A 21,281-nucleotide genomic window follows, 5' to 3' on the forward strand; every position below is an offset into this window, starting at 1 on the left:
GTATATTACTCATATACCGGGAGAGCTCTCGACATTTCCCTCCCTTTCCAAGATGCATCTTTTCCATCTTACTCTCCCTTCTTTATTTCGCGATACATATTTTGTTCCCCTTCTCCCTGTGCAACGATTTCGATATTTTCGCGACGGATGGCCGTCGTGAATATACATGCGAGTATACGTTATACACGTATATTTCACGTGGTGTACAGGCGACGCTTCTTCGTGCAGATGTTTTCGTTTGGCCGTCGTTCCATTGGTTACGGAAGAAAAGAGGGAGGGTCGTGAAAGTACAAAGCGTGAAACGACGAGTTATGAATTTAGATTTAATATATATTCTTCGTTATTTCCTTTTTTTTTTTTTTTTTTATCAGTAATTATTACAGTTACTCCATCTCGTAAGATTTGTAATACATGCGTAGTTTCGATTAGATAAATGTCTTTAAATGTAAAGAACTTTCTGAAAAAAAAAAAAAAAAAGAGCAATTATAGAATATATAGAATTGTTTAAATTAATGCCAGAAATTTTAAATTAATTAAACTTGGAATTATAAGAAATATTTGGAATCAAAAAAATTATTTAAAAAAAATTTGTATTTAGCATTTTTTGACCAAGTATATTTTTCTAATACAAAGTAAAAAATTTGAATTACCTAATACAAAGTGAAAAATTTCGTCTGTCTCGGAATTTTTGGAAAAATTTTACCTGCCACTTCCTGTCCAATTTATATTCTTCCGCTTCAAAGTTGAAATTTTTGATTTTAGCAAAATTTTTATTCAAATTTATAATTTTACAATAGAGAAATATAATTGGAGAGACATAGATGTGGAATTTTTTTCGAATATTTTTTCATCAATTTTCAATCAAATTTTAGATTTGTGCATTTGAAGAATATAATTTGAGAGAAGATGGCACGTTGAAATTTTCTGGAATTTAATCCAGTTATCTGATTTATACTTATCTTTTAAATATATATTTGATTCTGCACTGTGCTGCTGTATTTTCAGGAAAAAAAAAAAAAAAAAAAAAAAAAAACATTTCACTTAATTATAATCATGGAATTTAATATTTTTCACTTATTGTGTTTAAACACATATGAAATAAATTTGATTTCCATCTTTCGCATTTTGTGTGTTATGAAAATAACAAATAGCTTATTTAAATAGGTACTAAAAAGTTAACGTTGACCATAAAGTTGACCATGAAGATTTTTAACAACCGAGGATGTTGGAATTAATTATAAAATTTTAATCAAACGTATACACACTCGTATAAACACATACTTTAATTAAATACATATTTGCAAAGCTTTCTAAAGTTTTAACGTTACATTAATAACCACAACCGTACACCGTAAAGTGTTCAAACAATTTTATTTTGAAATGAAGCCTATATTATATTACATCTACTGAATGTATATATATATATATTACTGAAATTTACAGCTCTGTAATAAAAAGAATAGAAAATTTATTTGTCGATGAATCGTCGGTTATTAATATAATTCTGATGGGTTGCAAAAATGTATGGAAAATGGTGCGATTATGGATCATGCATGATGCATGATATCTCGCAATTTTATCAGAAAGCATTAGTAGGAGAAGAGCGTTGTGGCGGATCGTTTCCTATCGTTGGAATTAATTATAAAATACTTGTTACATTATGTATCGGTGAATTCATTTTCTTCCTTCTGTACCGGCACGCGTACAAGGCTTAGAAAGTTGGAAGTTGGTTCATTGTCCTCCTCCGGACGTGAGAAATACGCAAAATACTTCTCCTTCTGTCGAGAAAAATAATCGCATTTCACCTAGCTGGCAAAGCAAATACCTTTCACGCTTATTAACTCTTTCTGTCCTCAAGGTACTTTCAAGGACCTCCGCCATTAAAACACGAACATGCTTACAGGCCTGATGCTAGTTATACCAGAACCACTTTCAGTTGCAATTCCGTGATGTACCCGGCTTATCTGAAAAGTAACGGGATCGTAAATAAGTGCATTAATTTAAACATCGATCGTGCCGATATTTTCTTACCTTTTTTATCGGGGAGACTGGGCGTGATCAAAAGAATCAATCGTCGAAATTTTTCAAAAATTTTACGCCCAAGTAAAATTATTATTCATATGATAATACGAAAAAACGAATCCGAATTTTATTTTTTTAAAAAAATTATTCAGGGCAGGAAGGATCATGAGATTTAGAACGTGGCAACGCGATATAAAAGACGTGTTTTTCGCTTTATCCGATTCGTTAAAATCGCGTTCAAGGCGGGATTAACAACGTCGCTCAAATCGAGTAATCCACGAGTATCGCGTCGATCTGTCCACTCTCTCCTTCCTCCCTTTCCTTCGTGTCTCGCTAAAATATTACCTAGCCGAATGTCATTACGACGAGAAGCTGCCGCTCCAATTGTTATTTTTTTCTCCTTTTTTTTTTTTTTTATTTCAAAACGTGGACGAGTCGTGATTATTCGCGAAATAGCGCGCGGGGCACGCGCGGAAAAATCATGAATAACACGGGGACGTGGAGGCGCATCTCTATCGATATTGAAGCGGTTGTTGTGCACCGCGACGAGAATAAGTCTCGCCACGCTTTTCACCTGTATTTTTGCATCGGATCCCGCGCAATTTACGCATGCAACGAGCGTAGAAAGCTAGAAGACGGTTCATCGCACGGGAGAACGTGAGAAATACTTACACCATTCTACTTCTCTCTCTCTCTCCACCTTCTCCTCCCTCGTATGCTCGCATACTCGAACTAGTATATATATATATATATATACTAAACTACGTTCGTGGATGGAAAAAAGAAGAAGAAGAAGAGAAAAAGAAAAAAAAAAGGAATAAAAGCGCGGCTGCACTTCCCCGCCCCTATTAAACAGGTAGTTGCCGGATAAAAACAAAACCGCTCCTCTGCGTGGCCGCGGTTTGAAAAAAAAAAAAAAAAAAAAAGGGAAAAAAAAAATGCTCGTACCAGGAGAATCTGACAATGGGGGTGGGTGAAAACGGTGGGTGAGGACAGGGGGTGGATGGGTGGGAGGAGGAGGAGGTTTAGAAAATCGTTCGTTGCCGTCGAATAGATGCGATTTTATTCATAGTACAGCGAGAATTATCGGGTTACTATCGGGGATTTCATAAGCGGCGAGTGTTCTCGATTATTTTTCACGATTCTCCCACCGCGCGGCTCGCTCGATGAATCGTTGCTTTGCCTCCGCTCCGCTCGAATAAATAGAAAAGGGAATGTATGGAGGGGTAGAACGAAGAAACCGGGGAAATAAATACAAAAAGAAAAGAAAGAAGAAGAAGAAGAAGGGAAAAAAGAGAGTAGAAAAGTAAGAAACGAACGAGCGCGGGAAAAGGGAGTAGTAGAGGAAAAAAAAAAAAAAGGAGGAAAAGCAGAGATGCTTGCACGTATTAATAGCTGTAGGTATGCTTAGGTACACGTACGTTCAAGCACTTAGTATCCGCAAGTGCACGCGGTTAGGTAAGTATCGGTCCGTTCTTTACGGCCAACGTTTCGAACGTTTTCCAATGGGGGAATACTGTATGTGTAAACCCGATCCAGTTTAGACACCCACGTGGCCCCCTCCATTATCCCGATCGTGTCCACCGTTTCGAAGGAGAAGAGAGATCTTGTTTTATTATCCTCGCCGGTATACTCATATTCTTCGTCGAAATCACTGACCAGACACGGATAACGCCCGCTCTTTTCGAGAAACACCGTGGATACGAGGATGGAGTATGTATATATATATATATGAAAACGATGGTGAGAGAAGGAAGAAGAGAGGATAGGCAGGTAGATATAGGTATCAATAGCCGGGGATATATAGGTGCGCGTTAAGAGACAGAGACCGGTTCACGCTTTACGACAATGTAACCGTGCTATTCACAGGACTCAATAGATAGGATCTATATCTACGCTCGAGAAGTGAACCAATGCAAACGCCCACGCGGTCTCCATTACCCGTGTCGCACCACGTTTTTCGCCGGGGGGATATATTAATTTCGTTGGAAATGTACGATATGCCGGCTCCTTAATTCTTTTCAGATTTCTAAAAGATTTCCTTTTTATCGATAACAATTCCGTTCTTAATTAAAATTTCTTGTTTACTACATCTGCTACTATTTTTCCAACGATACGTTCCGTTTGAAGTGTTCAAAAGTTGAAGAAAATAAATAACAGCTCCCTATATATTGAATTTTCTAGTAGATCTGGAAGCGGTCTAATTATTTTAAGAAAGAGACTATAATGATAGAAAATAAAAAGGTTTGACGAATAGTTAAGAAACGTCTTAATTGGAAATATACATGGCATACGAAAAAAAAAAAAAAAAAATTCAAATTGTTCGCTACAAAATAATATAATAAATTGCAATTGTTTTATTATTTACCAAAATATACAGCAGTGATTAAAAACCCGAATGATTTTATACGTTCGATTATTCCGGATGATCCAAAAATCGAACGTAACGAACGTATGGAAAAATATTATAATAACGACAGATTAATCTAGAATAAATAACCATTTCGAATTTTCAGGCTTAAAATATCAGAGAGCATAGAACGTAGAATCGTATCGAAATCGATGCGTGTACCCACAAGCGTCTCTCCCCTATTCTGCCTCCACCCCTTTCGACATATTTTATTTTTCGGTATTCAGGCCGAATGAAAATTACAAACGTTATCGCGGTCAATACAATTACCGCGATAAATTTGAACCAACGAATAAATTCCAGCGACGGGTGGCGAGGAGTCTACGTGGAAAAAAAAAAAAAAAAAAAAGAAAAAATTACAATTGAATCGAGGGGAATGAAAAATTGGCGGAGGTGGCTTTCATTCGATGAAATGTTTCGAGAAACCGAATCAGCGAACATCGAGCCGCGTTACATACACGCGTATTATATATATATATATATATATATATATATTTTCTCGTTTCTCGCCCGTTTTATTATCGAAACCCTATGAGAACGTTATGGAAATTTAAAACGACGAGAAGGGAAGGTTGGACAACTGCGTGAGGTAAATACACGAAGATCGGTAAGGAATTATGAACGATCTGGAGCCTCGACGGTTCTCGACGATACGAAACGATTCGTTTCAAACTTGTTCCGTAAGTCGCGTCGTCATCCAGATACATTTAATTTGCCAAGGTAAATACGTTGCATTTATAATAAACCCGAGAGAAACTCTGGAACGGGTGCAATTATTCGAGTTAAACGTACAGTCGTATCGTATTTACAGGTATTGGCGAGTGAAAAAAGGTATATTTGAAAAAAATCGTTTACGAGAATCTGTAAACTTTTTCAATGCGCCACATTTTATTTATCTTCCGTAATGTAATGGATGAGTTGAAAATCAATGCATGCATCGTTGCTATTATACTTTTCGTAATATTTCTTCCTTTCTTTTTTTTTTTTTTTTTTTTGTAATTAAACGGAAAGAAGAAATTAAACAATTTAACGGGCGACAAACTTCGTTGAATCGACAAGGGGAAGAAGGGATGGAGGGATCTTCGTCTCTTTCTTCCTTTATTTTACTCAATCATATTTAACAAAATTTACTCGAAACACTTTTTTTGCTTTCATTTTATTATTGCACAGTTAAAACGTTACGATGGAGAATATTATTCTCAAGAGAAATCCTTACATCAAATTCCGGAAAATTATTTTATTAAATGTTCGATACGATCGTCCTTGGAGTGATATAGCCATTAAAGTTTATGGGTTAAAACGATGAGTTCGATTCTTATAACAGAGGAAGATATGAAAATAAGAACAAGCACTGCACGTGTATCGATTTCTCTATTAATGTTATCAACTGCTCGAAGCAAATTTGTGAAAAACTCGATAAGTATTTAAAGGATTCATGAATATTTACTAAAATAATTTTTAACGCAGAACAATGTGAAAGAGGAGGGAAAAATATATACAAAAAAAAAAAAGAAAGTAAGAAAATTCTCTTTGTTACCCATCATCGAAGATAAGATATTTTAAAATCATTTTATAAAATTGAATTTATTATTAGCTCTTCTGTTCCATTTAATTTATATAAAAAAGAAAGAAAAGAAAAATTGAAATCAGTATCTGTACTGATTTCAGAAAAAAAGAAAAAACAGACATTTTATTCGATACCAATTGTAACGTTTTATTTACTTTACATATACGCGTATACTTTCTGTTTAACTGAATGTTTCGTAAAAATAATGGTAACGCGTTTATAGAAATAAAATCTACCCGATAAAATTTGTTTGGTAAAAATTTTTAGATACCCCCTAATTGAAATTGTGCGATATTGGCGAAGAATTTTATTCCATTTCCCGATCAACGCATGTAACGCGATGCGTTATACGCTGTTTGGATGAAAGGAGGGAGTGGTACTTACATTTATTTAAAATGTTTACACATTGATATGGTGTTTAATTAAGTAAATGACAACGCGAGGAGGCGAGATATCGATGAAATTCTACCAAACTGCTCGTTCCTGTCAGCCTTTGTGACACACTGGACGAGATACTGCATGTAACGATTGCTGTTGTGACAAATCAAATTGATCAGTCCATCATTGCACTCGCAGTACGAATAAAACCGATGTCACATTGTTTCCGTATCCTATAACTTTTTCATACGTTGAAAGTATTCTTCCCTGTTTCCATCGAAAATTGTATACAATATAGGAATAGGAATGAAAAAAAAAAAAAAAGAAAAAAGAGAAAAGAAAAAAGATGCATGATCATGTACAACGCAGCTTTTGTACATTAAACGGGCGGATATTCGTTTCTTTGTGTGCCAATTCAATTCACCAATTTATTGCGGTATTAAAAGTGTATGAAATATCGATACTGAAACTTATCGCGAATTTGTTAGTTACGATCATCAATACGTTTTATATTTCCAATTTTATTATGTTATTCATACTTCTGTTATACACCTGGAAAAGAAAATAAATATAATTCTATTCCAGAAAGAAGAAATACGTTCCGCGTAAATATTGCTAATCGAATAACACGTCGATTAATAATCTTTGTATAAACAGTTTAATCGTACGAGTTGATGATTAATATCTTTGTATTTTAATATAAAAAAGAAAAAAAAAAATATATATGAATTTAGTTTATCACTTGATATGTTCGTAATTCTCGTTTATTAAATCTAAGCAGCCGCAAATTGAAAAAACAAGATTACCGCTAAAAGCGATTCTGTATCGGGGCATTTAATGAATATTTAATTATCACCTTCTCTGTAATCTGATGAAAATACGTTAAATCACTGGCTACAGTGCCCTCGATGTTATGGAACTGGGTATATTGGTATATTTCTCATCATTAGCTTCGATTTAGGTCAGATTCAGCATTCCTTTCGGGTTTAAATTGAAAATTACACGGATTAAATAAAAGACGGGGGAGGAGGGAGGAGGGGGGAAGGAGGAAAAGAGAAAAATGAATACAAGAAATTCTACTCTACTATTTTATAATATAAATAATGATTTTTTTTTTTTTTATATATCTATAATGAAATTCTTGCGACTCTCTTTATCATCAATTTATCGATTATAGATAAACATTCTTTTTAGAATTCGAATGAATAAGAAGAAGAAGAAGAAGAAGAAGAAGCGAATCCAAAACTCTTTCCTTCTAATCAAATTATATAGATTCAAAAAAGGAATTTATCGACATTCCTCCTCGTCAATAATTATTATTTGAAGGAAAAGAAACTTAATTTAATTAAAAAAAAAAAAAAAAAAGAATTTCTAAAAGCAACCGTGGAAAATTATTATCATCAATTTATTATCACTTAGAGCAAATATCTATCCAATTAGGGGTCTTTCCTATTAGCATTCTTTTCATTTTACAGTAATAACTCTTTTCATTTTGTTTAACGAATGAAAAAAAAAAAAAAAGAAAAGAAAAAGTAACCACGTCATCGTGGAAGAAAAACGTCGATCGAAAATTATTATTCCAACCTTATCATCCCCGAGATCGACGTTTAATATTTATTTAAATTTTAATACAAAATTAATCCGAATCCCCGAAGAGGAGGGAATATTACCGAATATAAAACCAATTCTAGGAAAACGCTGTACAACACGTCCATGTCCAATCCCCTCCCATAATAATTTATCCCCTCTCCCCCCCCCCCGTCATAATCGTTTAATTCACCCATCTATAAACCGAACAAATGACATCGGCATTCTTCTCTCATTGTCAGTTTCGGTTTAGGACCGTACTTATCGATTAGCCCCCGCCGCCTCTTTCCACGATTGTTCCGCTCTTGTCTCCGGTGTCGCATTGGTGCGCGCCCTAGAAACGCCGCACGCTGGTATGCGAGGCACGGTAATTACGAGGAAACGAGGAGGACTCTGTGTAGGGCGCATCCCAACAAACGAACCAACGAACGAACCAACGTGGAGGAGGATCCGCAAGGAGGACGCGCAACGATTTTTCGAAGGGTGGAAACGGGCCCGCCAATTTCGTGGCAATTTTTCTCTCGTGCGATACGGCGGTATTTATCATCGTCTCGTTCGCCTCGCATGTGGACATCGTGTGTATTAAAGCGGCCGCGTCTTTTCCCGCTCGATATCGATGAATTTCTCTAATTTAATCGCGATTTTTCTTCGATTGTATCGGTAATGGTACAATGCGAAAGGAAATATTTAGAAAGGAAATATCTCACAGTGTGGTCGATATACGTTGGATTTATTATTTTTTGAGATGGAAACGTTGTTGAAAATCATGAAATGAAATGAACACGAGATTCGAGTAATTTTAGAGCTCACTTTTTATTATTATTCACTTCATGATCTATGAAGACTTAATTTGAAACGATGATTGAATGAATTATATCATCGAGAAATAAAAAAAAAATAAATGAATTTCGTTTCAATATTCTTTCCTCGTGAATTATTCGAGGAGCCCTTCACGTGGACGTGGTTATATAAATATGTATATTTAATTTTATTAGAGTGAGAAGTAACTAAACTGTCATCAGGTTAAACAGATTTAAAAAAACCAATAATCGCTATTTATTATTAATAAACGCGGAACGAAACTTTACTCCGATACTGTACGCATAAAACTTTAGCTCCGATACTTAAAGACAGAACTTGACCTGTAAAGGAATTACCTGTAACCTATTGAAAGTTTTTCTTTTCTTTCTCTCTCTCTCTAAAAATGAGTTTAATTCGGTGACGACACACAAGTCGATTTACGATTTCGGGCAAACGTGCAAAATCGTTTCGCGATACGCGGGCTTAACGCGGTCCCCGCCCTCGGATTTATTAGTCCCGTTTTATCTGTTTCGGTAATAGTTTACCCACATAACTCGCGTAGAAAGTTAGAAGGCGGTAACGTTACATTGTGAACGTGAGAAATACGCACACCATTTCGCCTGTCTTTCTTTCATTCCTCCGCTCGAGGAACTCTGTTCGAGGTTACACGTTCGAGTTAAAAAACATTATGAAAGAGCCCCTTTCGAAGAATTAAATGAATAAAATACCGATAGATTTCCTCGCCCGTCACCGTCCGAGTTATATAAAATATATAATAGCTAATTGACCCCGATATTTTTGAAGGGGAATTTTTCAAATTTTTTTGATAATTAATCAGATAATTGCCCTATTTTCTTTTTACTGTAATAATAACATCTTGAAAATTGGCGATTACATTACCAATTTCTCGATAATTTTTGAAAACCAAGAGGCAAATGATAAAATGATAAAAATTGTACAAGCGATAGAATAGAAGCGATTTTTTAATTAAAAGATATAGAGAATTGTGATTAAGGTTGAAGGAAATAATAGGAAAATTTTTACGTTATGAATATTAAAACAAATTATCGCGCAATATTCATGAAATTTTGAAAATTCGTAATAGTATAATATAGGTGAAATGTGGATTATCTCATTTTTGGAGAGAAATGTACTCCGATTTTCCACTAACCTCCTCAATTAATTGCATCGAATAATTGCTCTTTTTAAAAAAATAGAAAATAGTGAAAATTATCGTATAGAACTGACAGAACATCTCGATATTCCACTTACGTCCACTTATTGATATAAAAGAGAGAATAAAAATCTCTCTGTAAATTAACTTCGTTAACCTATTTTTTTAAAGATGATATGATAGTTTTTGAATATTATTGTACGGATAAATTAATATACGAAGTAAATTTTAATAATTTAATTTATATATTTATAAATATATATATATTAATATCATAATTGCTCTATTTTTTTAAAAATAGCAACATTCGTAAATTAGCGATCGAAATGGTTACAACTTTTCCTCTTGTTGCATACGCGAAATTATTATCGAACAATGCGATAAAGTTTGGACATATATTACATCTTGACCTCTCCCACCGCTGTCAAATTTGGATAGATTAAAGCGAAAAACTTGTTCTCAAATTCAAATTAATTAAATTAGTTTGATGTTGAACGATATAATAATTGTTTGTTAATATATTAAAAGAGAAATCAATCTTGTTTTGTGACTATTATCGAATAACTTTGTAATTTTTTATTATTTATAGACAATACGCTTGATATGTGATATAAAATTTCATTTTTGTATTTCAAATAAAAACGATTTAGCTATTTACCCATATTGATTCTTTTACCATTACGTCAATTTGATACTAAGGGACAAATTAAGTTAGGAAAATGAACGGTGGATGAGGGTTATAATATGCGAGGTATCCCATCCCAACCTAAATAGAATAGATATTTCTCGCTTATTTCTGATGATATGAAAAAATGTTAATAGAAAAATTTCGAAGAAAAAATTAGAACATTATTATTTAACAATTTTAACAAGCATTATTCGTTTGCAGGAGTAGGAAGGAATAATTTGCAGTAGGCAAAAGATTGTCGATTTTAAATTCCTAAATGGGACTACGTATTTTTATCATCGGGGCGTAATAATCGCGGTCAAGATCAATCGAATGACTTATAATAGCATCACCTTTGCGCAACCTTGGAGTTCAGAAAAAGTTCAGAAAATATATAGATGATTTCGCCATGAAAGTAATTGAACATTTGAAACTAATTGTAATTATAGTCGTCAGTCTCGATGAAAGGAGCAAAGCAACAATCGAAATTATAACGACGTTGTAATTTAATTATTCGTAATTTCACAGAACTACCCGCCATTTCTGTTTTCGCTTGTTATCTTCATTATTACACCATTTGCAAAAACCACTCTGCAAGCCCATTGTGAACGAACAACGCGCACAAGCCCCCACCGATAATAATTGTAATAATTTTGATAAAAGTTTACGAGACTCGAGAGAAACGGGTGTGGTTTTCGAGATCGGGAACTGAAAGGCTGAAATTAAAAATGACGAACTTGTTGGATGACACTGCGGCCGCGTGTTAATACGTCGGACTTCAATGTCTCGCATTAAAAGCACAACGAGACGTCCATTATTAAAACAGAAAAATGAGCAATAAGAATAAACGGCGAACAGAGAGAAAAAAAAAAGACGAAAGGGAGATAAAGGGTGGGTGGGGTAAAAAAAGAAAAAAAAAAAAAGAAGAAAAAAAAAGAGGGACAAAAAAAAAACGAGACGAGAGTGCAACGGAACGTTAGACAAAACATGCAGAGAGCATGAACACGCATTCACGTCTATCGAATCGACGGCTCTCTGCTCGTTTCTCCGACGACCGCGTGCGTATACCAGCGTTCATCATCGATCTACGATGCCGGACTGAAGAATGCGCGCGACCATATCGTTCCGCTTCTAACGAGCGATTATTCGTCACACGTTCCATCTTATTATCCTTTGTGCGAGTAGACGGGCGAGTAGTGAGTCATTTCTTTAAACTCGTTAACTCGTTACAAGCCAGCAGCTTCGAGAGAGCTCCCTCCCTTCCCACCCTCCCCCTCCCCGCCCCTCCGCCCACCTCGCGAGGTCCCGTTCTGTCCATGTGCAACGAGGCCGGCTGGTCGATCATTGTATATAATACGGGAGAGAGGAGAGAGCATGCGAGGGTGTTCTCACAGCGTGCGATGTACGCGCGCGGAAAGGTGCAAATAATAATAATACCAATAACTAAGGGCCCGAGCGTGGCGCAATCGAGAAGTCAAGAGAGACGACGATAGAAGCCGGGATTGGGTCGAAGGGTTAGAGGCTCGTGCTTGAAGGCTCATAATCGGTCGGACTCGCGTCACGCTCGGTTCTACCCGAGCTGCCGTGCCGGCCGATGACGAAGACGGAAGAGCCGGAGCGCCGCGAGCGCTACTATATGACAGACAAAGAACGAACTAGTCGCGTCGGGCCAATGGTAAAGGAGCGGGCGAGGAAGAAGGATAAAGTTACCGGGGTGGACGCGCGAGCGAGAAAGAAGAAGAGAGACACGCCCTGCTGCAGGTCGATAACGGAACCAACGCATCCTCTCGTGGCTCTCCGGTAGCTCTTCTTGCTCTCCCAACCACCACCTTCCCTCCGCCGCTTCTTCCTTCCACTAGCTACCCTCCTACTACCACTACCACCACCACTACTACTACTACTACTACTACTACTACTCTCTCTTCTCTCTGACTCACCCACCCTTCGCTCTGCCGCCCCTCTGTCCTTTCTTTCGACCTTCTCCTTCTATCGCGCATAGTCACGTACCACACCCGCCATTCTATCCGTGCCGACTGAGCGGACTTTGCCGACCGTACATACCTACCTACTACTCCATCGCGAACAAGGGTATATACCTTACCAACTCTCTCTCACTCTTTTGCTCCCTCTTCGGGAGCACAACTCCGCTCCGTTTCGTTCCGTTCCGTTCCCGCCTCTACCTTCTGCTTTTCCTTTTCCTTTTCCTACATCCTTCTCCTCCTCCTCCTCCTCCTCCTCCTCCTCCTCCTCTCTTCGCCAAGCTTCTTCGAGGATACGATGTGCCGTGGATCGCATTATCACGCGCATCTAACCTCCGAGAAGGCTACGCCTGTCGGCATAGCGTGCCAACCAACCGAACGAGTAGACTGTTTCCGAGCAAAGTGAACTCGAATAGTATATACTGTATCTACCGATGAGTCTTATGTATCCTGTACGCAGCCACTTACTACGTCTCTCATACGCACTAATGTATATCTTGCGCCTTGCTACGAGACCGCGTTTCTTCGCTCGTTTATACGTACGTTTAATATATATGTATATAAACAATATATATATATACATACATACGCGGCCTGCGTTTGTGTAATCCCTCGTCGACACGCACGTACGTATTATACGTACACGGAACGGAAGAGACGTGTATTCGTGTATACACGCACAACTCGTCGAGAGATACGTATCATCGGATCGAACGACGGTAGCCGGGGAACCGGAGCAGGCAAGTCCCAACGCCTCTCCCTTCTTGTCGCCCATCCCCTTCTTTTTCTTTTCTTTTCTTTTCCTTCTTTTTGTCGCAACGTCAACCCAACGAAGCAAAAACAGCGAGGGGTACACCGGTCGCCTCGGGATCCTTGTTTTCGTCGGCCTCGAACGCGCTCGCGCCGCTCTCCGTTCCTTCGTCCATCCGATTGCTCCGTTTACTGCACTTCCACGGACGATCCCCCCGGTTAGAAAAGATCGACCATGAAGAAGAAACGCAAGGCGAATCTTTGCTCCTTCGCCGTATATACATATATATATATATATATACTCTCTCTCTCTCTGCCATTTCCTTCGGCCTCTACTAGGAAACGAACTTTCCACGCGTATCAATCAAAGCTATTCTATCGACAAGAAGATTTAATTGGCTTTATTGAACGGATGAATGGACGTTTAGAGAGAGGCGAACCACGCGGATCGATCCTAAATGATACAGGACTCGCTTACGATTCATAGATTGCTCGTTTTAACGAGAATGCAACTAATAAGCTCTACTTCCATAACTGGTTACTCCTTGTCGATGTTGTAAATCTTATCGTGACTCGAAGGGATAAGTCTTCGAGTTTTCGCTTTTTTTTCAACTCGAGGTCGAATCGAACTTGTTTCTTTTTGTGCAGGGAAAAAAGGTTTCCGGCAATAACTAAACAAAATTACGGCACTCTCTTTCTCTCTCTAATAAACGTGTGCAGTAAAATTATTATATCTAGATAGTCGGTACAATGAAATTTCTGGAAAAGTCAGGTAGCCTGACCCCCATCCATTTCCTCTTTTAGCGTGTACTATAGATAGGGTTCTAACAAATGTCTTGACCTTCGTATAAAGGAACGACATCTTTAACCCCTTATATAGTCTCTTTTCATCTCGAATCTCGCTTTCGTTTCGACGACAAACAAAAAGATTTTCACTTTTGAAAAAAAAATTTACCGACAAGTTGAATTCTTCTTATATTTCATACCTGGAACCATGGAAACTATTTAACAATGGAAGAGATACAATTGTGGCGAAAATGATCTATAGAATGGTACGTTAATGGAAAAAAAGAATCTTGGAAGTAACGACAGTGTGAAAATTTGGACAATGTTTTTTTCTTTATGAGACTTATTTTTGGGCGTGAACTACCATTAATCGTCAACACCATGGAACAGATTTCTTCTCAACGAACCAGAAAAAGAGCAGTGTTTTTCTAAACAAGGATTTGGGATCTTGAATTGAAAAAAATTTATTCAGAAGAAAATTTACTCGCTCTACTTTTAAAATCGTGTAAAAATTATTCCAACGAATTGTAAAGATTTGTTAAGAAGGATTGATATAATGATTTAAAATGTCGAACTATTGTTAATAAATTTAATATAAAACAATTAAAAAAAAAAATTGAAGGTAAATCTTTGAGAAAAAACGATAATTCATTTACCAATTTCATCAATATGATAATTCTTAATATAAATATGTAGTTAATAACATATTTAAGAAATATCAATTAGAAATAAGGAAAAAGAATTATATTTTGATATATGATAAATGAATCATAATATGTCGTTTCATTATAGTTTGTAATTTTGAAATTACAACTAGAAATGTTGTTACACACAGCACCTGGGGTTTCTTGTACAATTGTGCTGATTTTATTAATAAAATTTTGCAAGTCATAAGTCACAAGTTACGATAAATTCTTTTACGTAACAAGTTTGGTAATAAAAATGATTTTACGTAATTTTATAATTGTAAAATCAAGAAGAAAAAAAACATTTGTAACGATTCATAATTTATCAACTTATTCGTATTAATGCGCGAATGATCTCTAATTTCATTTCCTTAAATACAACGCGAGAAATAAGTTATAAATATTAAATTATATTAAATTATCCTTAACTGGTCAAATTATACATGCACATGGCCATTCAATGTATCATTTAACCTTTACTAGTCATTAATTAACTTGAAGATAACTTCCGGGTGTTACAAATATGTCGATCTTTCAATTACGTACTTCAATCAATTTCATTATAATTCTCAAGTGGATTAAAGTGAAGATAATTTAAAATATTAGACGTATATTACACGAAATTAAAATAAGTTTTATTTCCACTGATGTTTAAATATTTTATTACGAGCATCACGATCTTTATTTTGAAGAGAATATGTGTTCTAATCAATACAAAGAAAGAAATAAAAATTATTAATAATGTTAAAATGTGTATACAACACATTTCAATTACCAAAGCAATTATAATCTTTTAATTTTACTTTTATTTAAAAAAAAAAAAGAAATAGAAAATTTAGAATTATCGTATAATTTTAATTGTATAATGTTTTAAAGAAGAAATATTGCAAATTATTTACTTAATATTCCCTTGCCGATCATTCTCCTGTTTCCATTTACATTTAATTGCAAAAATCTTAATTGTTATGAAATGAAACACGATTGTTAATTTTTGTTAAAAGAAAAATGCAAAAAGTTCCGAATTGATTCGATGACCAAAGATCGTAGCAGACAGATTGTTGCGTTGATTCGTTCGGCGAATCTGGGGAATTCTTCTCACGAAGGTTGAAGGGAAAGGCTCAGTGGGGGTATTAGTGGACGAAGTTTCATTGGCGAGAAATTTCTCGGTGTACTTGGATAAAAATATTGAATCATAGCTGTTACGATCTACCGCGTATTTTACTCCCTTACAACGCGAAAGTTTCGCTTTTTTTCACGCGTAAGGCACACGATTGCGGTGCGGTTGCCTGTTGCCCTGTGTGCGGGATGATAAAGCACCGCGCATAGTTTATATTGCAAAGAGAGTTCATTCTGTGCGTGTATAACTATATAACCGTCGTTTTTAATTAATTCTCTCCGTCGTTAATACGCGCCACGTGCAAAATGTATACCCACCTATATCTAATTAACCATGCAGGCAAATCGATTTGCATCGTTAATGGATCGCCGATTGCGGAGATCTGTTTTTCTGCAGCGTGACACACGCATTGTTTTGCAATTTTAAATGCAAACTGTGTAGGTATACACAATGTTAAAAGACTTTGCGAGCTTATATAACTCTCTAACAAGGATAAAAAATAGTTAACCAACATGAAACCTAAAATCGATTCTTTAGAAGTGAAATATAATTCTGCGGTTGAGCGAGTGGCTTAGATTATTATTTCTTTTCCTTCTTTCTTTCTTTCTTTATCCTTTAGCAACGCGTTAAACGAAATTAAAGGATCCAGAAATGTTTTAAAAGTGATTTGGAAAAATTTTAAATAACGTATAAAGAAAAACGGATACTTGAAACTCGTCGTGATAGATATAGTTATAAAATGACCAACAGATTAGTGAAAATTTCTTCAGACAAATAATGAAATAATAAATGTGATGGATCCTAGTTAAGGTAAGTGTTATATATGACACTCATTTAATGATATTTCGTCAAAACATTTTAACATCGAAAAAATATATTGTCCAAAAGATTGTCGATCAAACATCAGTTAACCCCCAGATATCTATGTAATTTCCATTATTTGCCGCAATTCAACCATATTATTTACGTATATATTGCACACGAGAAATCCATGCAAAATTATATTTTATACCGAAAGTATTGATTTTATGTTCTATGTTGGTTAAGCATTTTTTTGCTTCTCTCACCGAGTAGGTACAGTACGAACCTATAAAGACGCTTTCACCTTAAATAAATCTTGTATAAATATTTGGCTTTAATTTTTAAAATTTTCCCCCCGCGGCCAAGGATTCGTTGCGCTTTCTTGTTAAAAAAAAAAAAAAAAAAAAGAAAAAGAAAGAAAAGAAAAAGGTGACGCGACATTAAGAGAAAAATTAAACGAATCGAGACATGTCCCTTTTCTCAAGGTGCACCGCTCTTTTCACGAGCTAATGCACCGTGAAAAAAATCGCGAGCTGCATCGATTACGAGATTTTCCCGATTACGTAAAAGATTCCTATCATTTCCGCCCTGTCGGTATTTTAGACAGCTGAGACTGCATTTCGCAAAGTATCACGGTAGATCTCTTTCGGGCTTTTCGCTCACATTTCGTCGTAATTGAATCACCGATTTGCCCCGAATTTGGAACACAGACCTAGCAGCAGGCTCCTTCCTCCTTCCTGCTATCCTCTCCTACTACACGTGTACACGTGTGCACATGTAAATTCTGCACACATGCACACGCGAGGTACGAGTTTATACAAACGTATACGGGGTGGGGAGGGGAGGGGAGGGCACGTAGGCATGTGGAGGTATGCCAAGGATGCATCCGCCACGATGGCCGAATGCATAAGTCAAGATTGCGTGCAATGGAACAAATTCTTCGCTAAAAACTTCCAAAAATTTGGCCTGCCGCGATCCTGGGGTTGAACCACGTCAAAACGTGGCCGGGTAACGTGTTTTATTCGTCGGGCAAGGAGAGCAAGCGGGAATATATAAATAAGGTACGAGAGAATATACGCGATACTTGGTTCGTTTAACACTGGCGAGCGTTCAATAATTGGCAGAAGAAAAAATTGTTCGCGATTTTCTTCTTCTCCCTCTCTCTCATTCTCCCTATTGTTTTAACGTTGCTTTTTAGTTGCTCGTTTTTATCAATGGCACATCGCATCGATACACGTGTGTTCTTCACGATTGAAAATGTTTCGTCGGTATCGTTATTGTTCCATCGCGATCCACGCGATTCGTTGCTTTCGATACGTATATATATATATATATATATATATATATATATATAGAGCCCGTACGATATGACTGGCTTGGCAAGGAACAAAACGAAGCACACCGGATGGAAAGGCTGGATTCTCTGGTGATTTCCATCTGTGACCTCAGCGAGCGACTTCCACCATTGACAATTAGCGAGAAAACTGATCGAAGATAAATTCAATTTTTCTCCCGAATGCATGAATATCCTCGAGGGGGGAACAACACGTGGGAAACGGTGTGTCTCTATTTTTCTACTCTCTCGTTTCCAACGAAGCCAACGCGTTGAAAGTAAGAAGAAAGAAAGGGAAGAGGGGGAAGGGAGAAAAACATGTGTAGGGAAAAAAAAATCACAAACGAGGCAAGGAGAAAATAAAGCAGAAACAAACGTTTTCGAAAAGTGGAGGAGAATAATTCGTACGCTTCGCGAGGTTGACCGGTTAATTACATGAAAACCATTTCGAACGTCACACCGTTAATACGATAATGCGAGATTGAAAAATAACCTTCCTCCTCCTCCCGCGATCCCATTTATTTCGCCTTTGCGATCAAACGAGCAAACACACCCGGTTGGGCACCGGTCGGGGCAACAACTATCGAGAGAGAATGAGAGAAGGAGAGAGTTTCTCTACGGCGAAGCCCGTGCAACAGATAATAGCGTTACAAATAAATCTGAGAGAGAGCGGGCCGGCGGCCGTTGTTGTCCGATCTTTTCAGTTACGATTCTATGCGGATCACTGCACTCGAGGTCCCCGCAACGAGTTCCTGAATATATGGGTGGTCGATACACGCAGACCAGTCGGCTGGCTACCTGGACGCGGCATTTGCGGCCAGGTATACCTACCTACCTACCCCATAGGCAAGAAAGAAACGACGCAAGGGAGGCAAGGAAAAAAGTGGTCGTCGCTGTGTGGCAGTTGGTATCTGCTCGTGGCGTCGGGCAGTCTACCCTCGCATTGTTGCGGCTTGTCATCGCGAGGGGGTGCGAGCAAAAGGGGGACAAGGAGTGGATGCTAGAAAGAGAGAGAACGCGCGCGCGCGTGTGTGTGTGGGTAAGCCTGGTAGGTGGGCTAAGTAAAGGGAAGGCGAGGCAAAGGTACCTCAAAAAGCTGGAGGAAGGCGGGAGTAGATACGCGAGAAGGGAACCAAGTAAATATGCGACAAGTTAGCATCCGCGTATAAATCTAGCGGCGTTCACGGTGACAGGTCACGCAGCGGAGCCTTCCAGTTTAGATCGCGGTCCCCCATTTACCCCCGCCTCATTGATGGTGTGTACGTACACGCATGTTTCGAGATCGTAGACGAGAACTCGTTCCCTTCGAATCTTGCAATTTCCCCCGCATTTTGGATCGCAATTGAGAAAAGTCTTCGTGGGTAAGGCGAAAGACGAGAGGCGGCGTACGAATCGAGCTCCCTCTCTGTTCTTCGAGAAGAAAAACAGGTTAACGGAATTATAGAAGGAGACGCTGCCGCTGCTCGTAAATCTAACGTTACAATTAAGAATTAAAGGTACAACCTCCCTCTCCTGCCACGGGGGAAACACTTGGAAATGGGATGGCCAAATGTCAGGATAGGATCGCGTGCAGACACGTGGTACGTATTCTCATTGTTGTTCTCGTTCTTGTCGTTGTCGTCGTTGGTCGGGCGGACGGGTGGCGTGTAGGAGCCAGGAGTAGAAAAAAGGAAAGGGGAGAGGAGAGGGAAAAGAGTGCAACGACAGCGACAGTGACGACGGTGGTGGCAGTTTTCGCGAAATTACTGGGTTCACCGGCGTACGCTTAACGGGTGCCAGCACGGGATGCAAAGGGTGAGGGATGGTGTTGGGGGATGAAGAGAGGGATAGGTATGTACACGTATATGCACACGGATAAGAAGTACAGGTAACGGTGCGCAGGTGGCGCGATGGGGCGAGCCGCGCCAACTTCGCTCCGCAAACATGGCAGTCGTCACGCAAGTCACAAAACCCGCCAACGATATCGCGGCTTTCGAACCCGCCAACAAATACTAGGAAAACGGGTATCCGAGACCATTACACGCGATGGCCGACGATTGTTGTCGTCGTCGTCGTTGTTTCCTGACCGATATATATATATATATGTAAAACCTCGACAGAGCAAGGATGTCCGAGATTGGCTCGAGAGAGAGAGAGAAAGGACCAAGGGGGCGAGCTTTTTAGAGAGCGGTATCGGCATATGGTATCGCGATAACTCAAACCGTGGGGGATATGTAAAGTTTTTTTGCCAAGAATCCGGCGACGTGGCGGTGGATCGTAAAACCGATTTCACTCGACACGGGCGGGAGGAGATTCGCCGACAAAAAAGGATCTCCCCCGAGCCTTGGTAACGTTAGCAAGGCGGAGGCGAGTAAAGGAGAGCAGAGGCGTAGCCGTGGTGGAAGGCTACGAAACGCGGCGCAAAATTGATTTCATTATCGATAAGGGAGTTACCGATCGAAAGAGCAATATATCCAACGGGAAGATTACTAGTATTTTGTTGTCGTCGTCGACGAGGGAGGGGAGGAAGAAGGAGCCGAGGGATATAGGAAGCTACGAAGCTTATACGGGCGTAGGGCAGGTATGTAAATCACAGAGGAGAGCACGCATCGCGTTGGATGCAGGCCAATGTCCTGCCGGGGGATTGCGCCACTGGGATCGAGCGCTATCCAAGGCCGACAATTGCTCAGCTTTGGTCCTCGATGGTGTTTCGTAAGAACGACCCATATAACGAACTTGACGCGACGCGTGGCGCCCACCCTCCTCCTCTTCTTTTCATCTCCGGTGAAAGGTGCTCTCGCGAATCTCGAGGACGCTCGACCGTTTTATCCGTGAATTCCCTTTCTCCTGAATCGCGTGGTGGTGCGGCAGCGAGAGCAAACCTCGCTGGAATCGACCCGCCTCTTGCACGGGAACGGAAATTGGCGCGGATACCGCAAAGATCGCTCGCATCAAGGAGAATGCCCCCATAGACTCGATTCCCTATGGCTAGATTCGATCACGTGGCCGAGTAAGTACGGTGTGGAAGTAATTACAGCTGTACTTACATTCCGCGGGGAACCGAGCAAACTGGTTTCGAGGCGGACTGCCCACTCGTACTCGATTACCGGAGCACCGCGGAAGTTATATTTTACGAAATATTTATGTTATATAGTAGAGTTTCAACGACACCTGGCTGCTTCTAAGTAAGTAAAATGGGTAGGGGTATATACACGGACAAATGGACGGACACCCAACATGGAGG

General features: G+C 38.5%; 1 long non-coding RNA gene across 1 annotated transcript; it reads right to left on the reverse strand.

The window, feature by feature from the left end:
• Positions 1-573: 573 nt before the first annotated feature.
• LOC147658769 (uncharacterized) lies at positions 574-12,641 on the reverse strand. Its single transcript, XR_015292051.1, has 3 exons — positions 12,548-12,641; positions 1,902-1,964; positions 574-1,778 (listed from the first exon to the last, which is right to left on the reverse strand). It is a non-coding gene; the product is annotated as an uncharacterized LOC147658769 (long non-coding RNA).
• Positions 12,642-21,281: the final 8,640 nt, after the last annotated feature.

Source organism: Apis florea, unplaced genomic scaffold (assembly GCF_048593485.1).
Source record: "Apis florea isolate Af1SG1 unplaced genomic scaffold, ASM4859348v1 contig_1645_pilon, whole genome shotgun sequence".
Taxonomy (NCBI): domain Eukaryota; kingdom Metazoa; phylum Arthropoda; class Insecta; order Hymenoptera; family Apidae; genus Apis; species Apis florea.